Raw genomic sequence first — 10,119 nt, 5'->3', positions numbered from 1 at the left:
TGCCATGTCAAGCCTCTAACCATCTTTTCCTAGCAAACCGTTGTTTGGCTAAGTTACTTCTTTTGCTCAGCCCTTCTTATAGCGTTGCTAGTTGCAGGTGAAGTTGAAGTTTGTTCCATGTTGGAACATGGATATGTTGGGATATCACAATATCTCTTGTTTAATTAATGCATCTATATACTTGGTAAAGGGTGGAAGGCTCGGCCTTATGCCTGGTGTTTTGTTCCACTCTTGCCGCCCTAGTTTCCGTCATACCGGTGTTATGTTCCTTGATTTTGCGTTCCTTACGCGGTTGGGTGATTTATGGGACCCCCTTGACAGTTCGCCTTGAATAAAACTCCTCCAGCAAGGCCCAACCTTGGTTTTACCATTTGCCTACCTAAGCCTTTTTCCTTTGGGTTCTGCAGACTCAAGGGTCATCTTTATTTACCCCCCCGGGCCAGTGCTCCTTCGAGTGCTGGTCCAAACCGAGCGATGTCCGGCGCCCCCTGGGCAACCAGGGTTTATGCCAACCCGACGTCTTGCTCATCCGGTGTGCCCTGAGAACGAGATATCTGCAGCTCCTTTCGGGATTTGTTGGCACATTCGGGCGGCTTTGCTGGTCTTGTTTTACCATTGTCGTAATGTCTTGTAAACCGGGATTCCGAGACTGATCGGGTCTTCCCGGGAGAAGGTTTATCCTTCGTTGACCGTGAGAGCTTATAATGGGCTAAGTTGGGACACCCCTGCAGGGTATAAACTTTCGAGAGCCGTGCCCGCGGTTATGTGGCAGATGGGAATTTGGTAATATCCGGTTGTAGAGAACTTGACACTAGACCTTAACTAAAACGCATCAACCGCGTGTGTTTCCGTGATGGTCTCTTCTCGGTGGAGTCCGGGAAGTGAACACGGTTTCTGGGTTATGTTTGATGTAAGTAGGAGTTCAGGATCATTTCTTGATCATTGCTAGTTTCACGACCGTTCCTTGGTTTCTCTTCTCGCTCTTGTTTGCGTATGTTAGCCACCATACATGCTTAGTACTTGCTGCAGCTCCACCTCATTACCCCATCCTTTCCTTTAAGCTTAAATAGTCTTGATCTCGCGGGTGTGAGATTGCTGAGTCCTTGTGACTCACAGATACTTCCAAAACAGTTGCAGGTGCCGATGATACCAGTGCAGGTGATGCAACGGAGCTCAAGTGGGAGCTCGATGAAGATCTTGTTCGTTGTGTTGTTTCTTTTTCCTGTTGATCAGTAGTGGAGCCCAGTTGGGACGATCGGGGATCTAGCAGTTGGGTTGTCTTCTTTTATTTTGGTTCCGTAGTCGGACCTATGTGTGTACTCTGATTGATGTATGATTTATTTATGTATTGTGTGAAGTGGCGATTGTAAGCCTCTAAGTCGTGCCTCGACACGTGGGAGATATAGCCGCATCATGGGCGTTACAAACCACAAGCTGGATGCCAATAACATTGGGGAAACCATCCACAAGCTTCACGAGAAGATCGAGCATCTCCAAGCCCAAATCTATGACCTGCAAAACCAAAACTGTGAGTACGAATATAGATTCAAGGGGATGAGTTTGGCTGCAGATTTGAGGATCCCGGAGACTCGATCATCCTTCTATGATGGTGAGCCTATGCCTTGGAAGATGGATGACAAGCCCACATCATCAACAACTCCACCATCTTCTTCACCAGCAAAGGAGATATAATCACATGGGTATGGGCACTCCCCTTGGCAACTGCCAAGCTTGGGTGAGGTGCCCCGGTATCGTATCACCATCACACTCCTATCTTTACTATTTTTCTTAGTTCGATCCTTTTAGTAATATCTTGATCTAGTATGATTTAGTTTTGAGTTTTTCTTTATGACCCCTCTATGTAATCGAGTTCGTGAGCTATAATAAAGATTAGGGTTGAGTCAAGGGCTTGATTATCTTGCTATGATCTTAAGGGAATAAAAGAAAGAGAAAGAATAAAAAGAAATAAAGAGATCATATTGATCTTATGGAGAGTAATGACTTCACATATAAAGAATACTCCCTCTCTCTCAGTTTACAAGGCGTGCGCGTACCCCTAGGTAGTCAATTTGACCAATCTTATACAAGTCAAATATTACAAAACGTATATCAATATAAACTTCATATGTTCTATTTTCAAACAGTATAATTTTTGCGTTATATAGTTTATATTAGGGTGATAAAATTGGCAACCTAGTTATACGCACAAGACTTGTAAACTGAGACGGAGGTAGTATGATGATTAAAAGTTGTTGAGAGTTGACAAACACAGTTTTGGTCATCGTTGCAATTAATAGGAAGTAATAAAGAAAGAGTGGTTTCACATATAAATATACTATCTTGGACATCTTTTATGATTGTGAGCACTCATTAAAATATGACATGCTAAAGAGTTGATGTTAGACAAGGAAGACAACGTAATGGGTTATGTTTTCTTACATCTGAAATAAAGTATATTGTCATGGATCATCCAACATGTTGAGCTTGCCTTTCTCCCTCATGCTAGCCAAATTCTTTGCACCAAGTAGAGATACTACTTGTGCTTCCAAATACCCTTAAACCCAGTTTTGCCATGAGAGTCCACCATATCTACCTATGGATTGAGTAAGATCCTTCAAGTAAGTTGTCATCGGTGCAAGCAATAAAAATTGCTCTCTAAATACGTATGATTTATTAATGTGGAGAAAATAAGCTTTATACGATCTTGTGATGTGGAAGAAATAAAAGCAACGGACTGCATAATAAAGGTCCATATCACAAGTGGCAATATAAAGTGACGTTCTTTTGCATTAAGATTTCGGGCATCCAACCTTGAAAGCGCATGGCAACCTCTGCTTCCCTCTACGAAGGGCCTATCTTTTACTTTTATCTTCTACCCTTATGCAAGAGTCATGGTGATCTTCACCTTTCCTTTTTACATTTTATCCTTTGGCAAGCACATTGTGTTGGAAAGATCCTGATATATATATCTAATTGGATGTAAGTTAGCATGAACTATTATTGTTGACATTACCCTTGAGGTAAAAGGTTGGGAGGCGAAACTATAAGCCCCTATCTTTCTGTGTGTCCGATTAAAACTCCATACCCATAAGTATTGCGTGAGTGTTAGCAATTGTGAAAGACTAAATGATAGTTGAGTATGTGGACTTGCTGAAAAGCTCTTATATTGACTCTTTCTGATGTTATGATAAATTGCAATTGCCTCGATGACTGAGATTATAGTTTGTTAGTTCTCAATGAAGTTTCTGATTCATACCTTACATTGTGAATGGATTATTACTTGAGCTTAAGAAATCATATGATAATATCCATATATGTTGCTGTTATAAGAATGATCATGATGCCCTCATGCCCGTATTTTATTTTATCGACACCTATATCTCTAAACATGTGGACATATTTATTGTTATCGGCTTCCGCTTGAGGACAAGCGAGGTCTAAGCTTGGGGGAGTTGATACGTCCATTTTGCATCATGCTTTTATATCGATATTTATTGCATTATGGGCTTTTATTACACATTATGTCACAATACTCGTGCCTATTCTCTCTTATTTTACAAGGTTTACATAAAGAGGGAGAATGCCGGCAGCCAGAATTCTGGGCTGGAAAAGGAGCAAATATTAGAGACCTATTCTGCACAACTCCAAAAGTCCTGAAACTCCACGGAAGTTATTTTTGGAAATAATAAAAAATACCGAGCGACGAAAATACCAGAGGGGGCCCACACCTTGGCCACGAGGGTGGGGGGCGCGCCCTACCCCCTGGGCGCGCCCCTGCCTCGTGGGCCCCCTGGTGGCCCTCCGGTGTCCATCTTCTGCTATATGAAGTCTTTCGTCCGAGAAAAAATCATAACCAAGCTTTCGGGACGAAACTCCGCCGCCACGAGGCGAAACCTTGGCGGAACCAATCTAGGACTCCGGCAGAGCTATTCTGCCTGGGAAACTTCCCTCCGGGAGGGGGAAATCATCGCCATCGTCATCATCAACGCTCCTCTCATCGGGAGGGGCCCAATCTCCATCAACATCTTCACCAGCATCATCTCCTTTCAAACCCTAGTTCATCTCTTGTATCCAATCTTTGTCCCAAAGCCTCAGATTGGTACCTGTGGGTTGCTAGTAGTGTTGATTACTCCTTGTAGTTGATGCTAGTTGGTTTATTTGGTGGAATATCATATGTTCAGATCCATTATGCATATTAATACCCCTCTGATTATGAACATGAATATGATTTGTGAGTAGTTACGTTTGTTCCTAAGGACATGGGAGAAGTCTTGCTATAAGTAGTCATGTGAATTTGGTATTCGTTCGATATTTTGATGAGATGTATGTTGTCTCTCCTCTGGTGGTGTCATGTGAACGTCGACTACATGACACTTCACCATTGTTTGGGCCTAGAGGAAGGCATTGGGAAGTAATAAGTAGATGATGGGTTGCTAGAGTGACAGAAGCTTAAACCCTAGTTTATGCGTTGCTTCGTAAGGGGCTGATTTGGATCCATATGTCTCATGCTATGGTTAGGTTTACCTTAATACTTCTTTTGTAGTTGCGGATGCTTGCAATAGGAGTTAATCATAAGTGGGATGCTTGTCCAAGTAAGGACAGCACCCAAGCACCGGTCCACCCACATATCAAATTATCAAAGTACCGAACGCGATTCATATGAACGTGATGAAAACTAGCTTGACGATAATTCCCATGTGTCCTCGGGAGCGCTTTTCTCTATATAATAAATTGTCCAGGCTTTTCCTTTGCTACAAAAAGGATTGGGCCATCTTGCTGCACTTTATTTACACTTGTTACTTGTTACCCGTTACAAATTACCTTATCACAAAACTATCTGTTACCGATAATTTCAGTGCTTGCAGAGAATACCTTACTGAAAACTGCTTATCATTTCCTTCTGCTCCTCGTTGGGTTCGACACTCTTACCTATCGGAAGGACTACCATAGATCCCCTATACTTGTGGGTCATCAGTAGTATTCCCGCTTAGTACAAGTGTGAAGGAAATATGCCCTAGAGGCAATAATAAAGTTATTATTTATTCCTCATATCATGATAAATGTTTATTATTCATGCTAGAATTGTATTAACCGGAAACATAATACATGTGTGAATACATAGACAAACATAGTTTCACTAGTATGCCTCTACTTGACTAGCTCGTTGATCAAAGATGGTTGAGTTTCCTAGCCATAGACATGAGTTGTCATTTGATTAACGGGATCACATCATTAGGAGAATGATGTGATTGACTTGACCCATTCCGTTAGCTTAGCACTTGATCGTTTAGTTTACTGCTATTGCTTTCTTCATGACTTATAGATGTTCCTATGACTATGAGATTATGCAACTCCCGATTACCGGAGGAACACTTTGTGTGCTACCAAATGTCACAACTTAACTGGGTGATTATAAAGGTGCTCTACAGGTGTCTCCGATGGTACTTGTTGAGTTGGCATAGATCGAGATTAGGATTTGTCACTCCGATTGTCGGAGAGGTATCTCTGGGCCCTCTCGATAATGCACATCACTATAAGCCTTGCAAGCAATGTGACTAATGAGTTAGTTGCGGGATGATGCATTACGGAACGAGTAAAGAGACTTGCCGATAACGAGATTGAGCTAGGTATTGAGATACCGACGATCGAATCTCGGGCAAGTAACATACCGATGACAAAGGGAACAACGTATATTGTTATGCGGTTTGACCGATAAATATCTTCGTAGAATATGTAGGAACCAATATGAGCATCCAGGTTCCGCTATTGGTTATTGACCGGAGACGTATCTCGGTCATGTCTACATAGTTCTCGAACCCGTAGGGTCCGCACGCTTAAAGTTCTGTGACGATCGGTATCATGAGTTTATATGTTTTGATGTATCGATGGTAGTTCAGAGTCCCGGATATGATCAACGACATGACGAGGAGTCTCGAAATGGTTGAGACATAAATATTGATATATTGGAAGCCTATATTTGGACGTCGAAAGAGTTCCGGGTGAAATCAGGATTTTACCGGAGTGCCGGAGGGGTTACCGGAACCCCCCGGGGGTTAATGGGCCTTGTTGGGCCCTAGTGGAGAGATCGAGAGGGGCCGGCCAGGGCAGGCCGCGCGCCCCCTCCCCCTCTGGTCCGAATTGGACTAGGGGGGGGGGGCGGCGCCCCCCCTTCCTTCTCCTTCTCCCCCTTCCTTTCCCCCTCCTAGTAGGAGTAGGAAAGAGGGGAGTCCTACTCCTACTAGGAGGAGGACTCCTCCTCCTCCTGGCGCGCCCTACAGGGGCCGGCCGGCCTCCCCCTTGCTCCTTTTTACACGGGGGTAGGGGGCCACCCTAGGACACACAAGTTGATCATTGATCTCTCCCAGCCGTGGGCGGTGCCCCCTCCACCATAATCCACCTCGGTCATATCGTAGTGGTGCTTAGGCGAAGCCCTGCGTCGGTAGCTTCATCAACATCGTCATCACGCCGTCGTGCTGACGAAACTCTCCCTCGAGCTCTACTAGATCATGAGTTCGCGGGACGACCGAGCTGAACGTGTGCTGAACGCGGAGGTGCCATACGTTCGGTACTGAGGATCGGTCGATCGTGAAGACGTACGACTACATCAACCACGTTGTCATAACGCTTCCGCTTAATGGTCTATGAGGGTACGTGGACGACACTCTCCCCTCTTGTTGCTATGCATCACCATGATCTTGCGTGTGCTTAGGATTTTTTTTGAAATTACTACGTTCCCCAACAGTGGTATCAGAGCCTGGTTTATACGTAGATGTTATATGCACGAGTAGAACACAAGTGAGTTGTGGGCGATACAAGTCATACTGCTTACCAGCATGTCATACTTTGGTTCGGCGGTATTGTTGGATGAAGCAGCCCGGACCGACATTACGCGTACGCTTACGCGAGACTAGTTCTACCGACGTGCTTTGCACACAAGTGGCTGGCGGGTGTCAGTTTCTCCAACTTTAGTTGAACCGAGTGTGGCTACGCCCGGTCCTTGAGAAGGTTAAAACAACACTAACTTGATGAACTATCATTGTGGTTTTTGATGCGTAGGTAAGAACGGTTCTTGCTCAGCCCATAGCAGCCACGTAAAACTTGCAACAACAAAGTAGAGGATGTCTAACTTGTTTTTGCAGGGCATGTTGTGATGTGATATGGTCAAGACATGCTACTATATTTTATTGTATGAGATGATCATGTTTTGTAATGGAGTTATTGGCAACTGGCAGGAGCCATATGGTTGTCGCTTTATTGTATGCAATGCAATCGCCCTGTAATTGCTTTACATTATCACTAAGCGGTAGCGATAGTCATAGAAGCAATAGTTGGTGAGATGACAACGATGCTACGATGGAGATCAAGGTGTCGCGCCGGTGACGATAGTGATCATGACGGTGCTTTGGAGATGGAGATCAAAGGCACAAGATGATGATGGCCATATCATATCACTTATATTGATTGCATGTGATGTTTATCATTTATGCATCTTATTCTGCTTTGATTGACAGTAGCATTATAAGATGATCTCTCACTAAATTTCAACGTATAAGTGTTCTCCATGATTATGCACCGTTGCGAAAGTTCGTCGTGCTGAGACACCACGTGATGATTGGGTATGATAAGCTCTACGTTCAAATACAACGGGTGTAAGCCAGTTTTACACACGCAGAATACTCGGGTTAAACTTGACGAGCCTAGCATATGCAGATATGGCCTCGGAACACTGAGACTGAAAGGTCGAGCGTGAATCATATAGTAGACATGATCAACATAGTGATGTTCACCATTGAAAACTACTCCATCTCACGTGATGATCAGACATGGTTTAGTTGAGATGGATCACGTGATCACTTAGATGATTCGAGGGATGTCTATGTAAGTGGGAGTTCTTAAGTAATATGATTAATTGAACTTTAATTTATCATGAACTTAGTACCTGATAGTATTTTGCTTGTCTATGTTGTTGTAGATAGATGGCCTGTGCTGTTGTTCCGTTGAATTTTAATGCATTCCTTGAGAAAGCAAAGTTGAAAGATGATGGTAGCAATTACACGGACTGGGTCCGTAACTTGAGGATTATCCTCATTGCTGCACAGAAGAGTTACGTCTTGGAAGCACCGCTGGGTGCCAGGCCTGCTGCAGATGCAACTGACGACGTTAAGAATGTCTGGCAGAGCAAAGTTGATGACTACTCGATAGTTCAGTGTGCCATGCTTTACGTCTTAGAACCGGGACTTCAACGACGTTTTGAACGTCATGGAGCATATGAGATGTTCCAGGAGTTGAAGTTAATATTTCAAGCAAATGCCTGGATTGAGAGATATGAAGTCTCCAATAAGTTCTACAACTGCAAGATGGAGGAGAATAGTTCTGTCAAAGAACATATACTCAAAATGTCTGGGTATAATAATCACTTGATTCAACTGGGAGTTAATCTTCCGGATGATAGTGTCATTGACAGAATTCTTCAATCACTGCCACCAAGCTACAAGAGCTTTGTGATGAACTATAATATGCAACGGATGGATAAGACAATTCCCGAGCTCTTCACAAAGCTAAAGGCTGCGGAGGTAGAAATCAAGAAGGAGCATCAAGTGTTGATGGTCAATAAGACCACCAGTTTGAAGAAAAAGGGTAAAGGGAAGAAGAAGGGAAACTTCAAGAAGAACAGCAAACAAGTTGCTACTCAGGAGAAGAAACCCAAGTCTGGACCTAAGCCTAAGACTGAGTGCTTCTACTGCAAACAGACTGGTCACTGGAAGACTGCCCCAAGTATTTGGCGGACAAGAAGGATGGCAAGGTGAACAAAGGTCTATGTGATATACCTGTTATTGATGTGTACCTTACTAATGCTCGCAGTAGCACCTGGGTATTTGATATTGGTTCTGTTGCTAATATTTGCAACTCGAAACAGGGACTATGGATTAAGCGAAGATTGGCTAAGGACGAGGTGACGATGCGCGTGGGAAATGGTTCCAAAGTCGATGTGATCGCGGTCGACACGCTACCTCTACATCTACCTTCGGGATTAGTTTTAGACCTGAATACTTGTTATTTGGTGCCAGCGTTAAGCATGGACATTATATCAGGATCTTGTTTGATGCGAGATGGTTATTCATTTAAATCAGAGAATAATGGTTGTTCTATTTATATGAGTAATATCTTTTATGGTCATGCACCCTTGTAGAGTGGTCTATTTTTATTAAATCTCGATAGTAGTGATACACATATTCATAATATTGAAGCCAATAGATGCAGAGTTGATAATAATAGTGCAACTTATTTGTGGCACTGCCTTTAGGTCATATTGGTGTAAAGCGCATGAAGAAACTCCATACTGATGGACTTTTGGAATCACTTGATTATGAATCACTTGGTACTTGCAAACCATGCCTCATGGGAAAGATGACTAAAACGCCGTTCTCCGGAACAATGGAGCGAGCAACAGATTTGTTGGAGATCATACATACTGATGTATGTGGTCCAATGAATATTGAGGCTCGCGGCAGGTATCGTTATTTTCTCAACTTCACAGATGATTTGAGAAGATATGGGTATATCTACTTAATGAAACATAAGTCTGAAACATTTGAAAAGTTCAAAGAATTTCAGAGTGAAGTGGAAACTCATCGTCACAAGAAAATAAAGTTTCTATGATCTGATCGTGGAGGAGAATATTTGAGTTACGAGTTTGGTCTACATTTGAAACAAAGCGGAATAGTTTTGCAACTCACGCCACCCGGAACAACACAGCGAAATGGTGTGTCCGAACGTCGTAATCGTACTTTACTAGATATGGTGCGATCTATGATGTCTCTTATTGATTTACCGCTATCATTTTGGGGTTATGCTTTAGAGACGGCCGCATTCACGTTAAATAGGGCACCATCGAAATCCGTTGAGACGACGCCTTATGAACTGTGGTTTGGCAAGAAACCAAAGTTGTCGTTTCTTAAAGTTTGGGGCTGCGATGCTTATGTGAAAAAGCTTCAACCTGATAAGCTCGAACCCAAATCGGAGAAATGTGTCTTCATAAGATACCCAAAGGAAACTGTTGGGTACACCTTCTATCACAGACTCGAAGGCAAGACATTTGTTGCTAAGAATGGATCCTTT

This window comes from Aegilops tauschii, chromosome 5 (assembly GCF_002575655.3).
Source record: "Aegilops tauschii subsp. strangulata cultivar AL8/78 chromosome 5, Aet v6.0, whole genome shotgun sequence".
NCBI classification, from domain to species: Eukaryota; Viridiplantae; Streptophyta; class Magnoliopsida; order Poales; family Poaceae; genus Aegilops; species Aegilops tauschii.
The sequence above is the reverse complement of the archived record's forward strand: the minus strand, read 5'-3'. Positions refer to the sequence as shown.